This window comes from Notothenia coriiceps, unplaced genomic scaffold, assembly GCF_000735185.1.
Source record: "Notothenia coriiceps isolate Sejong01 unplaced genomic scaffold, NC01 NC01_scaffold00036512, whole genome shotgun sequence".
Classification (NCBI taxonomy): domain Eukaryota; kingdom Metazoa; phylum Chordata; class Actinopteri; order Perciformes; family Nototheniidae; genus Notothenia; species Notothenia coriiceps.
This window is the reverse complement of record NW_011369213.1, coordinates 353797-380902: the sequence shown is the minus strand read 5'-3', so window position 1 is coordinate 380902 and position 27106 is coordinate 353797. Positions and strand designations below refer to the sequence as shown.

Below are 27106 nucleotides of genomic sequence, written 5' to 3'. Positions count from 1 at the left end.
TTTTGAAATACTAACATATAATACACATTCTGGTGCTCTCTTGAGAAGAAAAATAAATAAATCTATTACTACACGACATATTTAAAAAACTGAATGCCATTTTAGTTTTTTGTTACTTTGTTCTGTGTCAAAATGAAAGACAGCCCACACACCTATCAATCATCAAACCGTGGGGTCTTATTTCATTACGTGTTGATTTCTATCAACACGTAATGTTGTATCGATGTATAGAGATGTACTACAGCAAAAGTATTCTCCGTCGGGACTTCCTGCAACAACACCACGCAGTTATCGTGATTCTGATTGACCAGAAGACATTGTCAAAGATGTTCTATTGAGAAGACGATCACTACGTGACAAACGTTTTCAAAACCGTTTCTGGTCTTTGGTATTTGGTATTTCCAGACAAGTAGCTGCTGGAATCAATCTTACTAACTGCTGTCTGTGCAATTTACTCCGCGCGAGTTGGCGGATTTTATTTTTCATGGTGGGGCCATTTCTTGGTATGGCTGTAGCCTACCCCAGCCATACCCTGGCGCCGCCACTGTCTTTGAAATACATATCCCTTAGAGGTGGGGTAGGTAATTTTGGAGAAACCAGCTCTAGTGCGCTAGAATTTGAAAATACACAGCTGGAAAAAACCTGCCACTTCCTTACAGAGCCCCTCCTCCAACACACACGAACGCGCACATGACCAATGAGGGCACGAGATAAGTTTGTGCACAGATGGAAGGCTGACAGGCAGGTAGGCCATCCAGTTACTTTAGCCGGGCCGGCTCAGGTGATTGGTCGTGCTTTTTACAGTACTACGGCTTCCACAGATGACATTTTTTTATGGATTTGTTGTCAAAGCACTTAAGATATTCATTGCTATCGGGATGTTAAGAGCATTCAATGGAATATAACAAAAAGTGTATCTCGAGCCGGTTTCTCAAACTTACCTCCACCTTTAATATCATCAATGAATAGCTTTGATCTGTTTTTGAAGATGGTAATTATGTTTCAAAGCTCTTTAGGTCAAGCAGACTGTGAGTATTTTTGTAAAAGCTTTTCTGAGGTTAAGTTTCATTTAATGGTAGCTACAAAAAGCCTTTTCTTTAGTTACAACATATAATTTTAGGCTATGAACTGACAAATTAAACTTAAATCAGCATTTCTATTAGAAAACTGGCATCAAAAGTGGTGCCAGCAACAACCCAAAGAAGGTAAGCACACGCACCCTCCGATTACAGTGACACTAACAACATGAAGGCAAAACATAAAAAGCCAGACTGTATAATCACATCTATGGGGGCCAGCTAAAAAACTGCACATTTTACAAAATCATGCCAAAGAACATCTGATATGAATACCACTGTCACAGTCTCTATGCAGTTTACAGAGTGATTAAATGAGTCATCAATCAAACATTTCAATACAGCATAACATTGTTTGCCAGTATGAGATGAATTCATTTGCTTAGATAAAAAATCCAGCTCATATCATAGATGTTTAGTCATTTTTTAATGCAGAGCACATCCTGCTTGCTTTCTAATGTTAAGCGCCTGAAGCCTTGGGAAATGAGATAAAGAAGAGATGAGTGCCTTCCTCTTTAAGAATGGCTTCACAGTTTTTCTTTGTAGGGGGATTTCTTATATTGGGCAGGAAGGCTCTCTAAATGTCCTTTCAGATATTTTTACACTTAGTGGCCGTGATAAGTCTCAGTAATGTCTGTCTGTGCGGGTCAAACAGTCTGAGAGTCTATGGAGCATGAACCCTGCAGGACTGCTTTACCACTGAATATCACCCATTTAAGATGAGGAAATATGACGTTCATGTTCACTTTAGTCTTTGATAAGAGAAGTGATGGAGGGAAATATCTTCTGGTTTTGGCAGGATTGTGCTATGGAAGAGATGTATCTGCACTTGGTTACTATCTAACAGTCACATCAAGGGAAGACACCAATGCCAGAATGACTGAATTCGGAGAGAAGCAAACTCCATTTTTTTTACATGTATTTCTGAACCAATCTTACTATGACATTGCGAGTTGGCTGAATTTGAATTTATTAGGGATGTTGCAGTTTAAGATAGTTTGAACTCAAAACACAGAAACTGATTTGCTGTTGATATTTTTCCTACTCTTTTCCATAGTTGGTCTTTTACATTAAAGCTTTCAGTATCATAGAAATACAATAATTAAACATCACACAATACACACAACATGCAACCAATAAAAACAGCTATACATCTTGCGAATTACAGTACATTTTCAAATAATTAAGTGAATACATTTGAAAAAAGGCCTACAACACGATATTTTAAACGCTGGCTCCTATCATGCTCCTCACTACACGGTCATTGTCTTGTATTTTTGTACAAAAAGGCTCTGGGTCTAGACTGTTAATACATCTGAATCCTTTTAATAGAGTAAAAGATTAAATCACTTATCGTTTTATCAATTAACTATTGATTTGATTGGCTTAAAAAAATCAGTCAAAGTAAAATAGTTTTTTGTTAAAAATCAAAGTATTTCAAGCAATTTTCACCCTTTTGTTAGCAATTTCTAAATGTTAAAATGTGATGCGAATACATTTCATTGAAAGAAACTGTGACAATGATTATAAATGCATTTATTCACAAAATTGTGAAATAAGCAGCGGTCATGTGAGAGAAAAACAGTTTGTCTCTATTCATTGATTTTTGTCAATATACTATGTCAGCCTAGACAGGGGGATGTCAGCAGATTGCATCGTTGACAAAGATGAGGTGTTTCTGTCAAAGTTATAGAGTGTATGTTTGTCTTATCTGTTGGCACCTTCGAAATAAATACATCAACTGGATACTCCCTGCTGAGAAGTTGCTTTAAAACAGCACACTGTGTAGGATTGATCACAGGAAGCGCACTCAGTGGCAGAGCAGATGGGGGAATTACTGGCTGAGAAACAAAAAAAACTGCCACCTAGTAAGCACCACTCCATCGCTGAACACTAAACAAGTCTCTCTTCTGTTGTTTCGTTTCCCCACACTGCTGATACATACATATGTAACAGTTGTAAATATACAGTGGTGTTTTTTTGTAAATCATTTAATATAATCACACAAATTCTGTGTTTTATATTTAATAATTCTGTGTTCTTCATTTGTTGAGCGTTCAATACCTGACAAGGTCTGAGATCAGTGGGCGGAACCTCCGAAATGTAGTCACTGTACTCAGAAGATTATTTTTGTGGGGACGTCTCCCTTGATATTGTGTCCCTCACGTTTCCTCTTCCCTTTTTGTGAATGTTCCACGTGAGAAGAGTGGGAGGAAAACAATTTAATGACGACTGATTTGTTGTATATTGTCAGTGAATACAAGGAGATCGCCTCGACTGTATGCTGGCTCGGGTATCAACAACATCAACACAACGCAGAAACCGCTTATCGACACCGTACATACATGTTACCAGCTACCCTACCTTTTTTTCACCTTGTCAGACTGTGTGGAGAAACCTACTGTAGCGTAACGATGGTTTGAGTACTTTGCCAGCTGTGTATATTTCTGGATATTGGTCGTGGGAAGATTTCCCTAAATAGCGTCACAGCTGTGAAGCGTCTTCTTTCAATCGGTTCGTTCCCTTAGTCAACATGTCAATGTATCTTCGGGCAAGATACATGACCAACCGAGTGCGAATGTTAGCTTCCTTCCTTCACCTCTTGACACCCCTATCATACCCTCTGTATATGGGTAAATTATGACTTGTGTTTTGAGGGGGGTTGTAAAGACTGGATAAAGCACAATATTAATGCAGTCCATCCATTTCACCATTTACAAGATTTGCTATAGTTGCAGTCATTGGACAGATGGGGATTCGCTATATATGTGCCCGCAGGAATAGAGATAAAGCCCCCATCATTGCATAACATATATCATGCTTTATCGTTACATTTAGCCTTAAATCTTTGAATAATTGTGCCCTCCACTCATCTGGATGGAACATGACTTGACAAGTAAACAAAGAAAGAACAGAAAATAAATAAACTATTTATAATCCACTTGAAACCTAAATGCAACAAAAATGTGTTCACATACCAGACCGACAAATAAACACCTGGCAAAGTACTACATGGCTTCTGTGTTGGTGCAATAAATGCCTCTAGAAGCATCAACGCAGAGATAATCTTCATTCACATTACATTGAAGACAAAAATAAATAATAATAATAAATCCGACCTTGAAACTTTGGATAAATCAGCACATGTCTCCAGACACTTTTCTTTTTCTGCATTTTAAATCCTTTTTTGGACATCCCCCCTCTATCTTTCTCTCTTCGTCTGCCCCGGCTCAGTTGGAGGGATCGGGAGTAGATTCATGTCCCAGGGAGAGTGTTTGTCAGTAACAGATCAGCCGATGCTGCTGCGGTGGCAGGTATCTCCATCACCTCCGTGGGGCCTTACCTCCGATGCATTGATCAACTCCCTGTGTCTGGCTAAATGGGGTTTGGAAACACATCTGTTGCCTGAGAGACCCTCGAACAACTGGGGACGCGTTGGAGATCTATACTTAAAGCTCTTCGGAGATGTGGCCTATGGTCGAAATCGGTGTAATTGTTTCATTTCAAGCCTTGAGGCTCACAGAGCAACATCGGCCCATAAAAGGTAGGGCGCGTTTAAAAAAAAAAAGAAAAGAAAAAAGGGTAAGAAATCAGAAACCTTCGTGATTCTCGAAATAAATTGTGTGATACGCACTTTCCTTCTCTGTCTGCTGAACTCTTGATGTCATTGCATAATTCTCTCCTATCGCACAACACATAATAGACTTGTCCTATATTTAGGACACTGTCATGTCAGCCCTGGTATACACTAACACACTCCGACACCGACTCTATAGCGCTCCCATATTCTCCTGAGTGAGACCAGAAAACAAGGTGTTGTTTGATGGACAGACACAATCACAGTTATTTCTTGCCACTACACATCTGTCAGTCGCCTTTCCATTTTTCAGATGCATCAGTAGTATGCTGTTTGAAAGCAGACCTGATACAGATTCTCAGCTTATTGTTTGAAGACTAGCTTTGCTGGAAAAGTAAAGGTATATTTCTTTGGTCTTGTGATATTGCTTTGAGTCTCCTTAAGGCCTTTGATCCATCCTAGTCATGTTTGCACACAACTTATTTCTGGGTTGCTGAGTCACATTTGACACTAACTTAAAAATCCACCTCTTCACTTAAAACTTATATCTAATGAGTTGCAGACATGGGGGAAGAAATGATGAAAATAAAGATACAAAAACAGACGGTTGGAAATCAAAAGGCTCTTAAGATCAAAAGGTTTTCACACCGAATTCTTCTGAAAAGCAATGATGTTAAGCTTCATCAAAGCTACCCTCATTACCTGGCAGGTGCAAACACTTACCTAACTGCAGCCTCCTAATGCGAAGGATCGGACAGGATCTACCAGGGCCAAACAGATCGATGTGAGCCATTCCAGGCTTGCTAACCTGGGCTTTGGCTGTAATAAAATTCTGCCTCCTTGGAGCCCAACACATAATGCAGCAAGATAGAGATGAAGCAAATGACTCTTTGCATGAGCCAGCATAGTAAACACTCGCTCTTTAATGGCTTGGAGTTGCACACCGAGACTTTAAGAGTTCATACATCCTTGAACACATTTTTTTGGAATATATGCTTCAAGCATGCGGACATTGGCAGTGTATGAAACTTTCTTTTTAAAGGGGAGACCTTTTCTGACCCTTCTTCATTGAGCTTTGTAAGAGCACCCTGCTGCTTATTGATATTCCTTACAAAGAGATAATGTTGTGGCAGTAAACCTAGCATCAGGGTTATCAATGCTGTTCCAAAGGCAAATTCACTCTTAAATTAAATATAAGTTAAATAAGTTAAATATTTCATAAAAAAATCAATGAATCGCTTATTTATCTGTTTTTGCAGATGGTAATTATATGTTTTGAAACCGTTGCAGGCAAATAGTTAGGCTCTATATGAAACGGCTATTTTCCTGGATCTATCACCCCACATCTCCATATGCCTGTAAACAAAAACTTAGTTCAGTCAGACAACTCACGTGTTTCTTTAACATGTGTATTAGAAGCAGCATATAGTTGAGTTTGGCGTCTAGGCTCGGGCCTCATCACTCCATAGATATACATAGCACGATGAGTGATGATTAAATAACTAACCCCCCCCGAGCCTACAGGTGGAAGCTGGGGTGGAAGCTGGGGTGGTGGTGGGGCAGGCAAGCAGCAGTGACGTGGAAGTAGCTGCAGCAAGAGCAGCAGCAAGCAATGCATGGAGATATATCTGGCAGGTTAAATAGAGCGGCATATTAAGGAGACTCTGTTTGGTTGGTTGTGGTCCTGCAAGTGGCGTTATGTATGAATGCAGCATAAGTGCTCGAGTTGACTGCCTGAACTAGCTCGCAGGCTTCGCCCCATCTCTGCACTCCATAAGAGGATTTTACATTATAGATATGAACTGGGTTTGGAATAATAAAAAAAAAGATAATAACTGTTAGTATGCTGATAGTTGCACTAAGCACAGAGGTGTAGCTAGAATGAATAGTTGGATAGTGGAGAGTTCTTTTCTTTAAAATATTTGACATTTAATGTTTGGGTAGCTGTCTTGCTTACAAGTCATAAGAAATATGGTTAAAACAGTGAGTGAGACTGTGTGTGGGAATTCTTATAAATAAGTTTTAGGTTGCACCTTCCTCTTCCTTTCCTTCACTCTTTTATGATTTTTTATTGGTGTAACTTTAAGATGAGTGCTGTAGATTGCTCAGATATGTGATTGTTTTAAAACTCAGACAGACACTAAAAGAATACCCATATAAATAGGGATTACAATAAGCTTGCAGGTTGGCTGTGTAACGTCTTTAGGTTCATCTTTGGCATCAGGGTAAAACTCACAATATCACCCAATGCACAACAAAAAGACGTAAATGTTGATATTTGACTGACTTCTCTGACGTAACCGCCCCCCTCTTTGCCACAACACTTCTCCACCTCCAACTCCTGCCAAACGTAGGTGATCCAATAACCTTTCCAAGATCTTAAGCAGCCTCAATGTGATTTATGGAAACCATCGCTGTGGTCTAGGCCAAGAGAGTGTGGCTGTTGAACTCCAGGGACTTCTCCTGGATTCGTTTTTAGAAAAGTCATACATCACATTCAGTTTTCACTTATTCTGAGAGTCTTGACTTGAAGGCCAAGCTTTATAGGACAGCTGGATGTCCTCTGGTGTGACAGACAGACGTCACAAACACCCCGGTAAATGTAGTCACTTGTCACCTCAATGCATTTCTTCTATAACACTCCATGAATATATCAGAGCATTAGCATGTGCCTTGCTTTTCAATGAATACCAAATTGAGAATTCAACTTGAGGTACAAAAAGCTGAGATTGGTTCCAGGGGAAATAGCTGTAATTTGTGATATTCAGTTGCTCCTGGTTGCTGTTTCACCCCAGATAGCTTATTTAGGATTTGAAGCAGACTTTCTCAGTTGTCACATTGGCCTTGGCCTACCACATTTTTGTCAATTACCCAGCAATGGTCTTGGGCACATTCGAAAGGTTGGGCTGATGTAGATTGACGCTTGGTGTAAAGTGCTCTCACAGAAATGGCACGGAGGTAGAAAAGTGTCAACTCGATCAGGCAGCAGAGGAAATCCCTATCAAGACCTCTTAAGAGTTTTCAACATCGTCCTCGTCTGCATGTCAAGTGACAGAGGACTCAGTCAGCCATACTGAGTCACTGATATGACCTCAGCCGTTAAGGTCAACGTGACTCAGCACCTGTGTCTCTCTACTTCAGCTTCTATCTTTCTCTGTCTTTCTTTGTCATTCCCTGGGCGGCAAGATTCACAATGCAGAAGATGACGTTTTGACATTTATAAATGAGTTTGGCGGCAGTAGAAGAGTTTGAGATCCAACTAAATGTCCCTTGTGGTGAGCTGCTGAGATGACAGGATAGTCTTTTCGAAGCAGAAATGTTAAACGTTTTCTAGTTAATCTGTTAAATGTAAGGATTTGCTGTTCGTTCTGTTTTATTTTAAACATTGGATATCTCTGAGTTTAGACTGTTCATCAGACAAAAAAAGGTAATTGAAGGCCTCACCTTGGACTTGGTTTTCTGACATTTTATGGACTAGATGATTAATTGGGCAATCGAGAAAATAATTGTAAGATTAATTGACGGTGAAAATAATTAATTAGTTCTTAGCTTCAGGTTGCAGCCCTAATTCTATGCATGAGAGTGTAGCTATGTGTAAATTCAAGATTCTGATACAGATTTTTCACTATGCTTGCTCTGTTGCTCTAAATTACTTTATCATTTCAGTGGCTACCATTTAAATGTAGCAATATGAGCAGGATTGATTTATGGTGTATATTCAACGATTAAAGAGACAGAAAATAGACTTACATTGAGTGACTTTGTATAGTATTTGAGGGAATACACAATCACACTTCAAATGCTGTCCCAAAGCATATTACTTTTTTGAACAAGAACACATTCAACTTTTAGAAAATCTCTTGCAAAGATTTTACTTTTCAAAGATTACCTTATTAATATACTGTAAGTGCTTTGTGTATATTTATATATATATATATATATATATATTGGATACATATTTATATACGTTTTGATATTTTTTTGCAATCACCAACTAATTGTTCATGTTTTATGGCTTTGGTAAAAGATAACACCAATTTTGTATAATCTATACTCTTGAGAAAATCTTCTCTTTGTGTTGGAATATTTTTAATTGTGAAATGTATGTTATGCGATTAAGTATAAAATGGGCACTACACAATCAGCAAAAAAAATGTATTGGTCTTTGACTAATCATTATTTATCGATGCCGGACATTTTGCTGCATTTTTACATTTTAAATCATTGTGGGCTTTAGAGCTGAACGATCAGGCAATGGACAGATCAGTAATGTAAACCCAAAATAGAGGACTAAGGAAAAAAACGAATTATTTACTTTGAGAAGTTGGAGTCTGTGTTTTGAGCTGCAGATAAAATAAAAGACGTCCTTTTGAATTCTAGGAATCAATTATTGACATTTTTATCAGACAGTTAATTAGAGGCAGTCAAGACATTTTTGAATAATTGATAAAACACCTATAGGTTTCAGGCTTTGTAATTTCAGTGTCTTTTTTAGTTTATATTACACTGGAGAAGCTGGTAGCTATAACATATGTTTTTAACAGTGTCAAAGTCAGAAGCCTTACTCTTTGTCTTGATGACTTATTGTCTGTTCACTGCACATTGGATTTATTCATTGGTTGTCAACTTTCCCCTCACTTCCTGTTGTCTTCCCCCCGGCTCTCACTGTGACTGTTTGTGTGAAGTCGGTGCAGCCGGTGTAACAGCATTGGGGAAAAGAAAAAGGTTACCTGTCGACTGAAGCCCTTTAATACGGTTTGTGCTCCTGAGTTTGTCCTGTTTGTGTATGTACACTCTAAGTGCAAGCGTGTGGAGGAACAGTGGCACTGTAAACTGATGCAGAGAGACGAGGCAAAGTTCTCACCCTGAAATATTTATCAGCACAGGCCTGGGAACGACTTCTCCCTAACTTTCACAAACAGCCACTTCCGCAAAGGGCATAGGGGGGATGTAGCAGCCACTTCTGCATTAAATTATGTCTTCTGATCCAGCAACTCTTTGTTCTGTCGTCCTAACGTTTTTTTGCAAATGATTTGTACAGACAGAGAAAGTGCAACTCCAAAAGGGGAAATGCACAGTGAAAACGCTCAACTTAACTTCTGTTGCTTCACAGTAATGTGAGCATTGTTTTAGCTCTCACCTCAGTGTTCACAGTGCCTGTCTCCAAAACCTTGAGATAATTACTTCACCTGAAGAAGCAATTCACAGAGTAGAGTAGCAGAAATGCTGCTGATGACTAAGACTTGATTGTTGCAGCTCTAATATTTCCCCATAGAGCGGTGCGTATACAGAACCCTAAAACCAGAGAAGGACTTAGCATTTGACCTCTTCCGATTCCCTTGTCTCGAAGAACATTGTTTTTTTTTGTTATATGTTTGTGGTCAGAAGTCTAAAATGGGTCTGTGGTTAACACAAGCTTACACGATATTCATGTTTTGTTCTGCGACATAAAATACGCCAGTAATTACCCCACTTTTAAACATCCGATCTTTGAAGTGTCATAAAAATGGCTGTTTTCTATAAGTGACTATCACGCCGACACGAGTCTGCCCTTAGCTGAGGCATGTGTTGGCCACAAAGCTGATTTTATGCAATATTTAGAAATCCTATTGCCTTTTGTTGAGAGACCGCTTGCGAAGTCGGCTTACAAAAAAATGACACAAAAATATGTCATCACTGTTAGGGACATTTAATTAATTTTTTATTTAAATGTAATTTGCTTAGGTATTCAACCTTCGACACAGTTCATCGTTTTTTCTCTTTACTGTCTCTTTTCTCAAGGCCTTGGGTATTGCCGCTATCTCTCTTAAGGAGGAGCAGCTTGGGCCCATTGTTGTTGCCAGTCTATGACAGAGCACAAGCTGCCATGAGGTAGTTTACTGTTCAGGGACGAAGGTTCCCTGGCGCTCATTCTTTCGTATGGACGAGAGCTCTAGTTAGATTCAGGGTCCATATTGCTTTAGTCTCACTGATGAAGAATGTTGATTATTACACTCCGAACTAGTTAAAACCTCGAGCTACAGAAAGAGTTCTTCAGAATTGGTTTGGCAACCGCTGTGTCAACTCGTGACACACCGCCTGTCTTGTCAATTCTCCGGCCGTAACTCCAAATAAACCGTCAGTGTTTGCCATCAAAGCTCTAGCTCTCCTCGTTTCTCTCTGAGTCCTGTTTCCAATTGCTTCAGAAGTTTCCCCCACAATCACTGCAAAATCTATTGGTCTGTTCATTTGGAAATCATTTTCTCATTCCAGTATTTATGGTATTTTTTTTATCTATCAAAAGGATCAAAACCCATATGTATTAAATTAATGCCATTAACAGAAATAGATAGCATTGCAATTAATAAAATGTATAATTACATTGATGAATAATTTATTAAATAATCATATTTTGCCATCTCCCATTCATGCTGCAGTCTTGCACAACTCCAACAACAGTGTAAGGAACTCAAAGGGGGCTGCTCTACTTGTAAATGCATGAAATGATTCATCACATTTCCATGAAAAATTATGCAATTAATAAAATGTATAATTAAATTGATGAATAATTTATTAAATAATCATATTTTGCCTAATAAAGCAAAACGTTCAAAAATAAACATCAAAAAGGTTAATTTGAGGGAATTGGCTTTTGCTCCGACGTCTGTCAAACACCAGTCAGGAAGAGCTTTCTGTAATATTCATCAACCTTTAAAAAGATTAAATATTCATGACGTGCAGAATAACTATAATTTAAAATTGTTTACCCATCATCTTCTTATGTAGATATGATGGCATCCACACGTTTACTGCATTTGCAAGCCTTATAAACCACAATATTAGCAGGTTAATACAATATATAGAAATAATGAGCTACCAAAAGATAGTAAAAAACAGTTCATAAATTAGGTATACGCTGCATATGTAACACATTTCAACAAATCTGACTATGAAATGCATCAGTTATGTAATAACAAAATGTGTCTCAAAAGGAGAGAGTGTTGGTTGTAAAACAATGGACCAATTTAATGTAAAACCGGAAAAGAACAATGAGATATATTTATATATGGGCAAAGGATGATATCTATTAATTAATCCGCAGCTATGGAAACCCCAACGTAGAATAATTGGAGCAGCTGACTATAACCTGACACACACTTACCCTCTCAGATGGAGGTTTGTGTGTCCTGTGTGTGAGACGGTCCGGCCTGTTGCCCTCTCATCGCTTCCTCAGCCTCTGTGTCTGTGTTTTAATGAAATGGTTAACTTCAAACGACAGCCTCCTGATTTAATTAGCCCTTTGTGAAAGTCAGCTAAATCCTAATCCTTATGGCTTTCTTCGATAATTTATGCTTTTTCCAGTTAGCTCAGCTTGCCTCGTGTTTTTTAGTTTCTGTTTCTAATGAGTGGAGGACGTGTGTGATGGAGAGGGAGGGGGGGGAGGGCGTTCGGGCTAGTGAGCACACTGTAAGCCACTTTACCCCAGCTCAGCCACGGCCGCAGGGACTGCTGTCACGGCTACTGTCGGCCACCCGAATTTAAACGGGGGGACAGATGTGGAGCAGAACAATGGCAGACAATAATTCTAACATAATGATCTGTGAAGAGAGGGAACAAGGGGGATGATGAGAAACAGGGAGACAATAAGAGATGGAGACGGAGAGTGGTATTGTCAGGGGAGGCAGAAGGCAACAGCTACATAATCCACTTCAAAGGAATACTTTGGGAGTCTCTATTACACAGAATACGGATCCCTGACGAATTATTGATACCCAGAAAAGATAGTTTTGCTTCAGAACTTGTAAATAATGTGATGTTGTTGCAACATCATTTAACCGAGGGAGTTTTACTCGGGGCTCGACATATAACACTGGCTCGGATAAGCCTCGCAACATCACTGGGTAATTATAAGCCAACTATTGCTTTAGAATTACCACTGAGGTAATGAGTTGGATGGAGGGAACAGCACTTTGGCTGTCAAAGGGATTCCCATCATGCCAAGTGAAGTGTGCGGGACACGCACATTTCTAGCCTCATCAGCGGAGAGCTTCACACATTGCGATCTCCAAATGGTTGATAGAGATAGCTGAACAAGAATTTGCTTTTGTGGACTTTTAAATCCCAGAAGACATTTATTCTACAGCGTGTGTACACTTGAATTGGCTCCTTTTGGCAGATTGTTTTCACGCTGATGTAAGGAAGACAGTGTTTTAATTTCAAGTATTCATTTGCAATTCATCATCTTCTGTGTGCAGAGCTTGTATCCCAATGCCTGGATTTAATTAAAACACATTGGGTTAATAAATAATTTCGTTATAGTACTAAAAGTGTGAGGAATGGATTATAAAGTCTGTTTATCTGCTTCTATGTAAGCTGCCCCATTGTTTCACTAACTAGCTTACTATAGTAACTACAAATCATCACTTCCTAGGGCCTATAGTGACACTATACTGTAACATTACATAACATCAAACTTGTTCCCATTTTATGTGAAAAATCAGTCAGTCTGAGCCCGCATCTACAAAAGACACTAGAACTTACTTCTTCACTGTGTTTGAGGCTGGGACATATAGTATTAGTATTATCCCCATTCTTAAAGCACAAAAGCATGTCAACTCAAAAGGTCAGCAGGATAGAGCGTTTTCAAACGGCTCATTAAGCTAATGTAAAGACATAAGCTATATTTTGATATCTTGCCACAGCCGATGCAATCTTCCAGAGAGAGTGACTTTTTTAGATTGAGTTAATTGTTCCAGGAACCTTTTAAACATGATTTGTGTTTTATCTTTTTTAATGTTAATGGCAGCTATGTATCATACGTCATAGACACATGTCTACATTTTCTTGCTGAGAATTTGAGGCGCTGAGGTGTCCCTTGAACCGCACGTCGTTATTGATAATAAGTTCAGTGACTCTGTAAGATCAAGGAAACATTATGCTGCTGCTGCTGCTGAGAGCAGGAATAACCTCTGTTTATCGGCGTTGAGAATAAGGCAGAATTTCTGACACATCCCTTTTTTTTGTTTCGGATAATACAGTCTTGTATCTCGTGCTCCCACAGAAATCTGACAAGTGGCTGCTGAGGTGAAACAAAGCAGGTGCCCATGCAGAACAATGACATATTTTCACTGTGAAGTATTGTATGTGCTGTGCAAAAAACAAGTAAAGCTCTACAAGAGTTTCAGATTTTTGTTACTTACTGGTGAGAAGACTGCTTCGGTCCTCTTCATCAGCCAACTCACAGAGAGTTTCTTTGACCCAAAGGGAGAGAGTTTCCATGTTGTTGGTGTTGGACCATCTGCTCATTCAGTTACTGTGGGGAAGCTACACACGTACTGCTGCTTCTGTTTCTAGACAATAGTTCTTGCCTTCATTCCTCCTCCTGAGTGAGGCTCACAGCTGTCTGTTGCTCCAGTCCATCTGACAGTCGAGTATATCAGGTTTTAACCAGGAAGCCTGGCATCATGCACTTATAAACCATAGGATTCAATTTGTTCTCTCAATGAGTTTTTGGCACCATTTAATTCCACATGGTGATGCTGTTAAACCAGTCCAAGAGTCTGTCAATCAATCGGTAGAGAAAATCTAGCCAATTAAAGGTTTGCAAATTTCACTACTGGAACAGCTGGTGCATAGATCCAAAAAAGAAATTACGACAAGGAAAAAATGGAGGATACTTTGGTTATGGATGAGTGTGGATCACAGAAGATGCTGAGTAGTTAGACCACAAATGCAGGATGTACACTTAAAGAACAGACGGCAGGAATCAAGGATACACATTCTCACAGAGGTAGAAGAGACAAGAGACACTTAGTCAGGAAAGGCAGTGGAAAAGGATTGAGAAGGGCAAGGACTAAATTAACTGGAAAGGCCAGTATAAAGCCATGCTGTTCAGGCCAGGTAATTGAAGAGGACTCAGATAAGCGGAGAACGTTGTTGTATTTACAGGCACGTGTTATAACTTTCCTTTTAATTAAATAATGTATTTGAATACAGAGCGACAGAGGTTATAATTTTTTGATTCAAGATGAGATCATACTGACTTTTTAACCATCATAAGAGGGATGATAAGGAATAGTTTTACATTTTAGGAAAGTGCTTTCTTGCAGAGAGTTTGAGAATATTGATACCATTACAAGTGTAATTGTAGCAGTAGCTGGCACCTGGTTAGCTTAGCATACAGACTGGCAAACAAACATGTCTTATGTCTAAAGGTCATACAGCTCAACCACTGATGTTTAAAAGCTCTATAATCGACTTGATCTATCTAACCTTTACAAAAAACCGCAATCTGCAATTTACTGAAAATGATGTGCCATACTATTGATGGTAACTAGGTTGACTCCATTAACTGATTGTAGCATCATCATTTATCCAGGAAATCAAGAGAAGAGACTATATTGGTACATTTGTAGAAAAAAGTATTTGAAAGTAATCTGCAGTGCCTGTATCTACTTTATTGTGTCCATGTTGTTTACACTTATTCTGTGTTTATCTTGAAGAGTGCCAGGGTATTTTGTTGTCACAGTGTCCCAAGGGCTGCTTCTTTTTATATTCAAAAAGTGCATGAAGAGAATAAAAGAATTGTTAGGTGATGGATGTGTTTTCCCCTGTGGCTGAGGCAAAATGCCTAAGATGTGTTTTTTGTAGTTTCACCTAAATATTCCCTACGAAGTGCAGAAAAGCAAACAGTCCAATTTAGGACAAACATCCCAAAAACTATTTTTTTCCAGAAGAAACCTAAAGGTGACGGCGTAGAAAGATATCATGTGATCATAGGTGAAAGTAGATTGTTCAGAAAATACATTTGTAGTAAGCTATGGATGAGCTTCATGTAAGGTATTGTGCTGCATTAATCATTACATTGCGGTGTTAGCCTCTTTACTTAAGGCTGTTCATCATTTGCAGCAAGACAATGTCAAAGTTTGAACATGCAAATTGAACGACTTTAATCTTCTTGAATGTTTTTCCAAAGCCTGCAGGCGGTGTATGCTTTTAATAAACCAATGCTGTCTGTTCTCGACACCGCCCACATTTTTAAATACCATTAACATTATATCTAAGAGGAAGTGTACTATCCTTGTTATTATTACTAGAACAGTGCTGAAGGCTGCCTTCACTGTGTGCTTCTTTTTTAACCTTGTCACTTCTTCTCTGGCATTTCTTTTCCAAGAGCTCTTTGAAATAATTTGTTTTGGGTTAACGCTTTTGCTACTGAAACATTTTTCAAGACATGAAAGGTAGCAGATTTATACAGACAAGGTCAAATAGCATCCTCAGGTTATTTTCAACATTTTATTATTTCAAGTAAATCTACAAATTTGCCATTTGGAAGGAACGTAATCGGAGCACATTACCATTAGGGCTGCACGATTTTGGGAAAAAATCTAATTGCGATTTTTCTGACAAATATTGCGATTGCGATTTGAATTGCGATATTTGTTTTTAAGCGACCCAACGGAAGTTTATTGTAAAATGCGGCCATAACTCCGGCTAGGAAGGTCGTATCAACGTACTCCCGTCTCGAGCACCCCCCCCCCGCAGCCCGAGCTACGAGTGAAAGAACTAAACTTACATGAAACTTCAGTTGGGTTGCTTTAAAGTCAAGCNCCACGAGAATTGACTCCGAACGAAATTCGTTGGGTTGACTCAAAGTACATTCAGTAAAACATGTGATGGAGCATTACTAACCTGACTCAGATGGTTTGTTTCACCAAACCATCTAGGAAAGCTCCACTGGAAGCCATTTGGAAATGGCAGGCACTTTCAAAAGCACTTGGCAGGTGATTGGATCAATCACCTTCTATCATGGGCCACTTCTGATTGGTTAACAATGGCTGGTACATGTGGAGCACAGCACTTCTGTTTGGTGTGGATGATTGACACACAAGAAGAACAACAAAAATGTAAAAAAAAAATTGTAAAACAAAAAAAAATCGCAGGCTTTGCGATTTGATAATCGCATAATTTCAAATCGCGATTTCGGTTTAAAATCGATTAATCGTTCAGCCCTAATTACCATTACACTGGAACCTTAAAACTAGTTTTTCCAGTTAGTTTCTCATCCATTGTTCTTATCTAGCTACATTTCTGGTTGTGTAACTTTTAAGATTTCTGTTTTTCGTAGAATCCAATATAGACAAACCACATCCTCACAGTCATGATGGAGCAGGTTAGCATTTTTAAATGTTAAATTCTGAATAAATAATACCAAAAATGGTATTTCATCTTTAGTTGTTAGCTATTGAGTAGTTAATGTTATGTTAGTATAAATACTTAATATTGGAAGTTTTCAGAGGCTTAAGGTTATAATAGCGAAGACGAAGCACCCCGCTGTGATTAATTGACAAGCATTATTGCAGTAGCTTTTGTTTTTGGGTCTTGTGGTTGTTTCCTTATTAACATAAATCACTTAAGAAGTCTACACTTTATTCACAAGGTCAGTGAAGGGAACTCCTTGGCTAAACAAAAACAATGTGCAGCAGGAGTGAACACCATCTGAATTTCAATTAATAGGATATAATGCAAAGTCAATTAATATAATTCACAAGCTAAAGGGGGTTGAACCCCAGGCTCAGGCACACAATACTGTATGTAATCAGAGGTCATCAGCTGACTGAGCTGTCTCAGCCAATATGCAGATAAAACCTTTCAACGTTGTCTCACATGAAATCTGAGTGTACACAGTTTCCGGCGCATCTGCCAAGCATGAAAAGACGGTCAAACTCTCCAAGGACCTTGCTGATGATATCTTCAGAGAAAGGTTGCTTTATTTGCATCCCTGCTCTGGAAATGACATGCTATTCTCTTGCAAGCTGAACCATAAACTATGTTACAATGCATCAGTTGCATCATCTGCTGGAAGTAACATTAATATGTTTTACACTACACTGACGTTGCAATTTGCATGGTGGAAACTAAGGCAATGGATTTTTAGGCAGCATTGCTTTGCCATGTCTCTTCAGAAGCACCTTTTAAGTGTGTGTGTGTGTGTGTGTGTGTGTGTGTGTGTGTGTGTGTGTGTGTGTGTGTGTGTGTGTGTGTTTCCATCTCAAACTAATATCTATGCAAATCATGTCACCAAGGAGGAGTCTTTACTGTTATTTCACTTAGTGATTGTTACTTAAAGGGATCCTCTTGCTTCCTCCTCATAATTTCCTATTTCATCTTCCTAGAATTTGTTGTAATTTAGCTGGAATCCTTTTCACTCTTACAGGTGTGTGCCTGATTGATTAACAAATAGTTGTTTGTGATCAAAGCTAAGGTGCTTCTTGTTACTGAATGCCGTTTCAAAGGAATGTCAAAACAGGTGGCAAATTAAAGTCTGCCTTGTCTCTCAGTGTCGATATCAATTATTTAAATAATACTTCAAGGTGACATATCCAGTTAATCCAAGCCCAAAAATCTATAAAACTTTTTTCTTGAAATCATTGCATATCTGAAACCAAAAACAAAATCCTCCCACCGTTTCATCATCAAAGACTAAACGGAGCAACTATGACACTCCTGAAACTGAATCTGTCAGATGTTCTTCAGTAAAGCCATCATTTATTTAAATGTTATCTGCAACCACTTATATTACGCTGTATGTCAACAGTAGGCATTTGTTCTCCGTATGCACTAATGGTTTCCATAAACAAAACGTCCTTTTTTAAAGATTTTAATTAACTGGACAAATGGGATGAATTGCACTCCATTATTTGTATATATAATATCTTATCCTATATTTGCAAGCAAGCAAACCAACAAAAATAATAATACAGTAGACCCATCTGCATCAACACATTTTACTATGGTGTGCTGCCGCCAATTTAAATCAAAATACTGCAGGCCTTGGAGAAACTAGAGCCTCCATCATCATCACCACGGAGATGGCATGCCCCTGCACGCCTGTGGCATCGCAGCAAATGTGGTGCAGACTCCTCTAAACCCTTTGCCAAAATAACTGATAATGGTAAGAAAGCTGGTTTGAGCATCTTCCTGAAAACACAAAAATTGTGCTTTGTGTTGAAAATAATATTTAGGAATTATGGCCGAAGATATGTGAAAATATCTACTTATCTTTTGAAAATTCTACTTGTTTTCCTTACGGATTTACAGAATAATGATAGCCCTGAAAGGACCTTCACTTAAAATAGACCACAGGCAGATTTTGTTTTTGCAGCAATCTTTTCTGTGTTCAATTCCCACAGGACAAAGAGATGATCAGAAATCCTAAACATGTACAAAAAGCAATCCTTTATCTTGCTTTATCTGTGCTCTGTGCAATCCAGCCCATCATTCTAGAGATAGTATAGTATGTTATGATCTTATTGAATATGGTGCATATAGGAGGCGTCTCCACTGGGCACTCTCTTCCCGACACCTCTCTAACTGCGCATTGATGCAAGACTGCCCTTTGCTATTGCATATAAAACGTTGGTTTAACACCAAAGCTACTGCATACATTCTCTGGTGATCTCGAATTGCGGGGCACACATGAGATGGAGAGTGTAAAGGGTAAACCTTGTGAGACTGCGTACTTTAGTAATCTGCTGCCAATTCGTTGGCCATTGGGATGCAGTGGGGCTCAGTGTCGCCTACACAGCGGCTTAAAAATCTGTACATGTTTGCCAAGGGAAATGACTGTGTACCTGTGGAGTCTTGACAATAGCACTGTCTCCATCCTACAAAATCTTTCATCGGCCATCAGACGCCATTAAAGCCCCTGTCACACTGTCCCGAAATTGACACTCGATGGACCCACGATTAAGGAAATGTTCAAATTCGGCTCTGATCGTAATAACATCGGGCCATTCGTGAGGGCATCTTAAGCCATCGTATGACCGCCGGTGGAGTTTCTCAGGCTCCGGCAGCAACTTCGTGAGCGGTGGCAAAATCTTTGGCATTCCAAAGATTTGCCCCGAATGGCCCGATGTTGCTACGATCAGAGCCGAATTTGAACATTTCCTTTATCGTGTGTCCATCTGGTTGTTTTATTGCACAACAAAATCATGTAAACATATTATGTAAATAACCCACCCAATTTGTGTTCTGTGAAACTAAAAAGGATATAATATATTATTTTGAAGGCGAGGAAGTTGTTGTTGCTATGGAAACAACATGACGGAGAAAACTTAATATCTTCTACATAATAAAGACGGAGAAAGTAAAGAACAAAGTCGGAAAATATCAGTACAGTATCATAATACTTTAACATAATTGTTTGTGTTACTTTCGTTGCAGTTGTATGTCTTAAATGTAATGTAAATGTTGCCTTCGTGTGTGGTTCGGGGCCATCTTCGTGCGAAATTCACAATTCCATATTCGTGTGTCCATCGGGTGTCAATTTCGGGACAGTGTGACAGGGGTTTTAAGCTTTACATGGGCATTTTCGAAAGCATAGTGAACTGATATTTAATATGTTATAGCACGTAAGTCATGAGGAGTTATACGTAGTCTTTCTTTATTGTTTTGTGCTGGCTACTTTGTATAAACTGGATTGCACAAACTGTTGATGAGCACATGTTGCAGCACTCCAGCAGACCCCGGAGATGGGTGATATTTTCCTGAGGGATAAGTGCTTCAATCTGCAAAGTGGTGGATGAAAACACAAGACAGCTGAGACCTCCTCCATCTTTTTGAAGCTGTATCAAATGAAGTCAGGATGTTTGGTTTTGTGTTGAGGACTTTCACTGCAGTGGTAATTTAGCACTGCTGCTACCGACTCATTATACAGACAAATGAAGTTCAGGTTCTGAGTAAACACTATACCTATTAAGTGATAACAAGAAACTAGAGGGATGCATTATACCAGGATATCAGCAGCCGTGGCTCTCTTTTTCTCTCATGCTCAGTCAATTGTCAATTGTTGAGTTTTCTTTGTTTGTGCAGAGTCTCAAAGGACTATTTTGTCTCATTTGTTTTAATCTGACTTGCTGCACTTTCACCATATTAGAAAAAGCTACAGTCATCAAACTGTAATCATTAAAACCTTTAGAGACCTTTATTTTCTGCTTGAAGTCTTTGATTTTAAGTTATGATCTGTTTCATAATGTTACACTTAAAAGCTTTTCTGTTGTAGTTTTTTCCAGCATGCTTCTATTTAAAAAAAAAAAAAAGGATCTCAAAGAGCAGTACTAAATTATACAAATGAAGCACGTATGTTGCGGGGATATACATCAGCTGTTGGGGGTTTCCTTTGTGTTAGATATCTTAAACCTGTTGTATCGACCATTCCCTGTTAGCTGCTAGCTGGCAAGAGATACTGAGGGTATATTTTTTATTTTTAAGGAGAACAAAAACAAACCGAACCACTAAGAAACAGAGAAATAAAGTGAAAAGCAACCTTATTTCAAACTGCAATCACAATCGTTCTGCCTTGGAAAAAAGACAAAACATTACAAACCCATGCTTATGAAAGTGTTGCTCAAAAGATTTGTAGCAACCGAGATATTTAAAAAAATAAGGGAAAATGGAAAAGAAGACCGAGTGTTGCCATGGTGATGCTTGGCAGTCAATAGAGAGCTATTGTGTGCCCCCCCCCCCTCCCTTCTCCCCTCACACACTACTTTCGAAAGCTGATTGAGTTGACCGGTGGGTAGCGGAGCAGAATGCCACAGACAGCCTATCCATTCCCCTGATTAGTCCTCCACACTGTTCCATTTTTTATTCATTTGAATCATTAATGTTACAGTTGCCATGCTCACCCTATGTGTGTCAGAGAGAGCTGCAATTCTTTAAAGGTCTTGTAGTGTGTTACCATGGAGAGACGTCTACATTTCAAAACGGGACAAGATTAGTTCTGGCACCAGCTTTATTAGAGTGGAGGAGGTGACAGTGATGAGAGAAATTGTTTCATTGATATCTAGAACATAATAATTCAGGAATAATATAAAACAAACCTAAGGGCCTGAGCACCAGCGTCTATTTTCAATTGTTCGCAATAGAGTGGTCCAGGAATAGGTCTTCTACGACATAAACAACGTCAGTAATTACCCCACTCCTGAATGTCAGCTTCTATGTGTCATATAAACGGCGGTTGCTGACGTGTGATGTACTTCGTTTATAGCTTTGTGTTAGCTTTTTATTTCTGCTGATTGCATTTACACTTCAAAAGTCACAACGTGGTGTAAATGTTTGGAGGTTGTCCTGCTCAACAACACGTGATAAGTATCATAAACGTGTGTTGGCCACAACGCTTATTTCTGCAATACTGTATATTGAAATCCAATGGGGCAATCCAACAGCTTTTTGTCGAGGGACTCCTTTGCGATACTTACTTCAGTGCTGGCCTAAAAAAAGTAACGTTATTTGCTGCACCACTCCTTAAAGAGAGAGTTTGGGGTCAAATGTGTCCACCTTGAGACTAAGCGCTGAACGCTGTTTTAGTGCGAACGGTCTGAGCGCCACTGAAAATATCAGAAAAGCTCTGGTGACATTGCTGTTAGAGGAGGAGGAGAAGATTATAATTCTATAAACATTTAAATATATTATTAGTTTCATCTCAACAAGATTTTGGATCACATATCTGGCTACAATATGATATTTGCCAATCTATTTGTCGAGCTGTAGATTTATTTTCCAAGACACACTGCACTTTGACACACATCTACAATGTTCCCACTCGCTCTCTTCTTGCTTACAGCAGTATGGATCGATGTTCCTCTAGTATATTGATGCAGATAAAAGGATCATCAAACGCCTAGTAAAAATGACCAAGCATCGACGTGTGACTGTAACACTGATCTGAAATAATTGGCAAGAGGAAGGAGAACCTGTGTGACAGGAAGTTTGAACCTATTTTAAAATCCAACACAGTTCAGGGCAGAAGCTAATCTAAAGTTAACTTCAAGCGATCGTGGCGTATGTAAGTTAAAGTCTATTATGATATGCCATGGTGTTTTAATCGAATTGGAAATGGTATATGTAATCACAGTTGATATATTTATAATGTCTGGGAGTTGTGTTTGTGCTGCCTTTTCATAATCGCTTAACATCTACACACAGCAAATGTCTCTTGGCAACTGGGAGGCTGAGATTTAACTAAAGCTATGAAAGAGATAAGAACAAAGAGGCTTACATTATAACTCCATGTGACATCAGACTACTAGTTCAACAACCTTTGTTCAAACTTAGTCAGAAGAAGACTGTTCGGATAAATTGAGTGTTAATGTACTAAATATCAGTGGAAGTAGAGAGTACTGAAGAAGGATATCATAAGGTTTAGGACAGCCATTACATTAGATGCACTTAAAGACCTGAAGGCACTGCAATCTCTAGAGGAGTATAGACGGGAGAAGAGGCAGCATTAAAGTAGCTGCTATTCATCTACGGATTACAAACATGTAGGAATAGAAAGGCACAATTGCTTAAAAGGCTATTAACTCTAGGTTATGTAAGAGATATTCTCCATACAATGAGATAATTATAGTTTAAACTTTGATTCCTCTAGTTATGTTTTTCTGTAATTGTCGAAAGTGAGATACAGTATATGAGACTTGGATTACAATATATGAGTTTTATGAGAGTTTGTGAATCAATGCTTTAAGTTAGTTTTGATGTTGTTAATTTCAACCCCAATCTACTTTTACAAATTATACATTTTCTCAAAATTTCTTCAAAATGGAGGCCTAGGAGAAAAACAAAAATGTTCTTCAATAATTCAAGATCATAGACATTATACACATTGTCATGTTGTGGGTGAAGCACTCCTTTAATACCAGAAGTAGAAATAAATCATATGCAGTGCAGGTTGATCCACTACTGACGGGCAAGATCCACATGACCTTTAGCCATTGTGAGTCGGTTTTTCTTCATTTGCTGCCTGTCGAGACTCATACACCTAGTTCAGTTAAGTGTTAGGGTGAATGTAAGTGTCTGATACGAAGACAATGTATCTAAATCAGTATTCTTTTGGCTGAGAGGTTTTACACCCCTCCATGATTTACTCTGTTTCACTCTGAGTGGTGATCTTGACCCTGAACATCCCCTAACTTCCTCTTCAGTGGCGGAACCAGGACATTTTCAGTGGGGTGGCCAGGATGGAACCAGTGATCATTTTGGGGTGGCATTGAAATCACTATTATATGAACATAAAAATACATCTCACTATAAAATAAGGGGTTGTTTAAGGCACCTACAACACACCTCTACATTATTTGGGATTAAGCTAGTGGGGGAATAGATCAAATAATATCAAGTATATCTAACTATTTTTTTCTTATTCCCGCAGGCAAAGTAACAACGAAGCTTACATTATACAAATGTAATGCAATATACAGACTGTTTAGCTTATGGTGATCAGCAGCACTATGAGCTCATTCTCTCAGTGTATAATCAGGAATACAGAGACACACACACATCATTTAAATAAAATTATTGGTTGAGAATAAACATCTTAAAGTAAATAACAATAAACAATAGCCCTTAACCCTGTAAGGCCCCCGGTTGTAATTTTACAACATTACTTGAGCTATCCAAAAAAGTCAGTACATTTTCAACTTTTTTTAAAGGACTACATTTACATAGTCAAAAGGTCCTTTTGTTCAGCCTCAAAATGCTATTGGGTAGTAAATATTATTACATTACATGTTACGTGTTAGACGCTTTTATCCAAAGCGACTTACTCAATACTGTGGACAATCCCCACAGGAGCAATTTGGGGTGAAGTGTCTCAGGGACACAACGACATGCTGATTGCAGTGCCCCCGTGGTGAAGGTGTTTGGGGTGGCCAATAGGGTGGCCAGGATTCAGCCACCCACCAGCTCCGCCACTGTTCCTCTTGCAGGCTGTCGTCTTTATAAGCTGAAATATATGCGGCTTTGAGAAGTGTAACCACACCGAATCTAAAAATATGTGTATCGTGTATGTGTTAAGCCTTCACTGAGCAAAGATATTCAGGAGTATGAGTAGGGGGTGTCTCCTTCAGCGATACCCCTTTCCGCCTCAGTTTGAAACCAATGATGGCGATAAGTTAACCTCAACCAAAAGAAAATATTCAGTTCATAGGATCATCATTCAGTAGCATCTATTTGTGACCCAATTGATAACATCAATGCATGAAACAAACAGCAAAACTTAGCTTTTTGCACTTCCAAAAAATGGTTGTTCTCAACTCTAGTAAACAAAAAATGGCAGTAGTCATTGTTGTAGCAGTCTCAAAGGGCAGCAATGTCAAAGAGGACTGAATATTAAATCTGGAGAAATGACAAAGGCTAAAAGGGACTCCAGGCAATATTGAAAGTGAAGACAAAGGTAGACCCATGTGTGCACTGTGACTCAGAAATGAAACCCTCCATGTTTAGAGAGGGACTCTAAAGATTTCAGGAGCATCTGGGACCTGCATCAATAAAAGTGCCATGCTGCAATGAGCCCCAAAAGAAATCATGAAAATATTGAAAACCTTAAAATATTGAGTCTGAGAGAGTGATCAAATGAAAATGTCAGAAACGTAAATGAATGAGTGTTTTCATGAACTGAAACAATGTGAAAATTGCAAGTTAGTGAAGCCCTAAATCATAGGCTGCTTTATCGTCTCCTTAAACCCTAAATGGTACAATCGATTAACATCATATTGTTATGAAGAAGAACAGCAACTAGTGGATAAGAGAGTGAAGGGGTCTGAGCATTTCAATGGGCTGCCCCAACAATTAAAAAGATAGGGACAACTTGTGATGCAAAACATGGCGTCTTGCTCTTTTACTGAACCACTTTTTAAGTTTAACGGAGAATCCAGGAGAAAACAATGACTTACGAGGATTATAAAAAAACCATAGATAAGATTAATGTCCCACCGTAGCCCAGATAGTTGAGGCATTGTGCATCAGCAACCATCTGCCATTATTACACGAGTCGATTGATCTGGTGTTGCATTGTAAGTCAGACTGAGGAAAAAAGTGTTAAAATGGGCCTCCAGACATACTTTACGTTATTATACCTGGGAGATGCAACCAAGTAAAGTCGGTGTACGTAAAAAAGTGCAACAAGCTAGCTTTCAATTGCTCATCTTTTTGTTCTGTATGAAAACAAAGAAAACACACACAACCAGAATATGCTTCAAATCCTTTTGATTTTGTTCAAGCAAAATCAATTCATCCTTTGAGAAAAGGAAAAGGGTGATGGTAACATTGTGCTATCATAGTGTTCACAGGCCTCTGACTGTCCACTGTATTGTTTGGATGTAAATGGTATTGATTTTTCTTCTCCCAGTCTTGCAGCTCTACCTATTGAAACCAGCCACCTGTTTGTGGGTGTTACCATCTGAAAAAAACATCGATGCAGGCAAATCAGAGCCAACAGGGATGCAATGATGGAACAGATAAAAGACAAATAAGAATAAAACAAATAGATATAGACTCCTGTGCAGAAAGAGTTACAAACAAAAGAAAAATGGCAAATAAAACAGAAGTGTCAGAATGTGCATTTCAATGTTTATTGTTCATGGATGTAAGCACTTTTGCTGCGGCTTTGCAATCACAAATTGCTTCTCCATCCCTTTACCTCCCTGTTCTCCTGAAGAGATCATGTCTGGCAGTCAAGATCGTCAGCTACAACTTATGCCTTCATTGCTTTGTGGCACAAAACGGGATTAAACTAAAGATACCTGTCCAGAAGAAGTGTCATTCTGGAGTTGGGATCTTTTTTCGTTCGTTGTATTTTTTCAAAGTGATACCTTAAACATGCATGCCCGAGCTACCAATTCAGTGGTTGATTATCTGGTGTCTAGCAGAGGTTAAAAAACGGCTCTGTAAAAAAGCAGAGAAAACACATTTTCCTTGAGAGCAACAATTACTCTCAGAAAACTGTCAACTAAACTCGTCCTTGGTTCACCCCACTGCATCATGGGTCATTTTGAGGAACTTTTGAGCTAATGTACACAGTATATGAGAATGAGAGTATCTTCAGAATGTAATAATAATAATAATAATAAATTATATTTCTATAGCGCTTTTCTTGAACCTAAAGACGCTTTACATTTGGGACGGAGGGTAGACAAACAAAACTAAAACAAAACTAAAAAGAAACAAAGAAACAAAACAAAACAGAAAAGCAGTCAGGACGAAGTTGGTTGAGAGGGGGGGGGGGCTTATGGATACAGAGTTGAAGAGGTAGGGAGCTGCGGCTATGTTGCAATACCATCTACATGGATTATATGTAAAAAAAGGGATTTTACATATTGAGCAATCAATCAAGCGCATCATAAAGCCAGCCTTAAGACTTCGTTTTTAGATTTAAATATCCAACAAAGTCAACTGAGCTCAGCAGCTGGATTCAAGAATGATTGAGGAGTGGTTTGGATGACAGCAATGATTGGTGTTGTATTTCAAAGTTAAACTGAGTTTATTCTTAAATAAAAAAAATTCGAAAACACTTATACAAGGCATTGCATGCGTTGGTAAGATTAGGCAAATACATAGCTGAACTTTCAGTTTAATAAGGATTCAGAAAAGAGTTATTGAGGATAGTTAACATGGCCACGTTAGATTACAGTTG

General features: G+C 38.7%; 1 long non-coding RNA gene across 1 annotated transcript in view; it reads left to right on the top strand.

Moving 5' to 3' along the window:
• The window catches only part of LOC104963913 (uncharacterized), a 49681-nt gene that overhangs the window by 8213 nt on the left and 14362 nt on the right, over positions 1-27106 (top strand). The gene's annotated exons all lie outside the window — the stretch shown is intronic.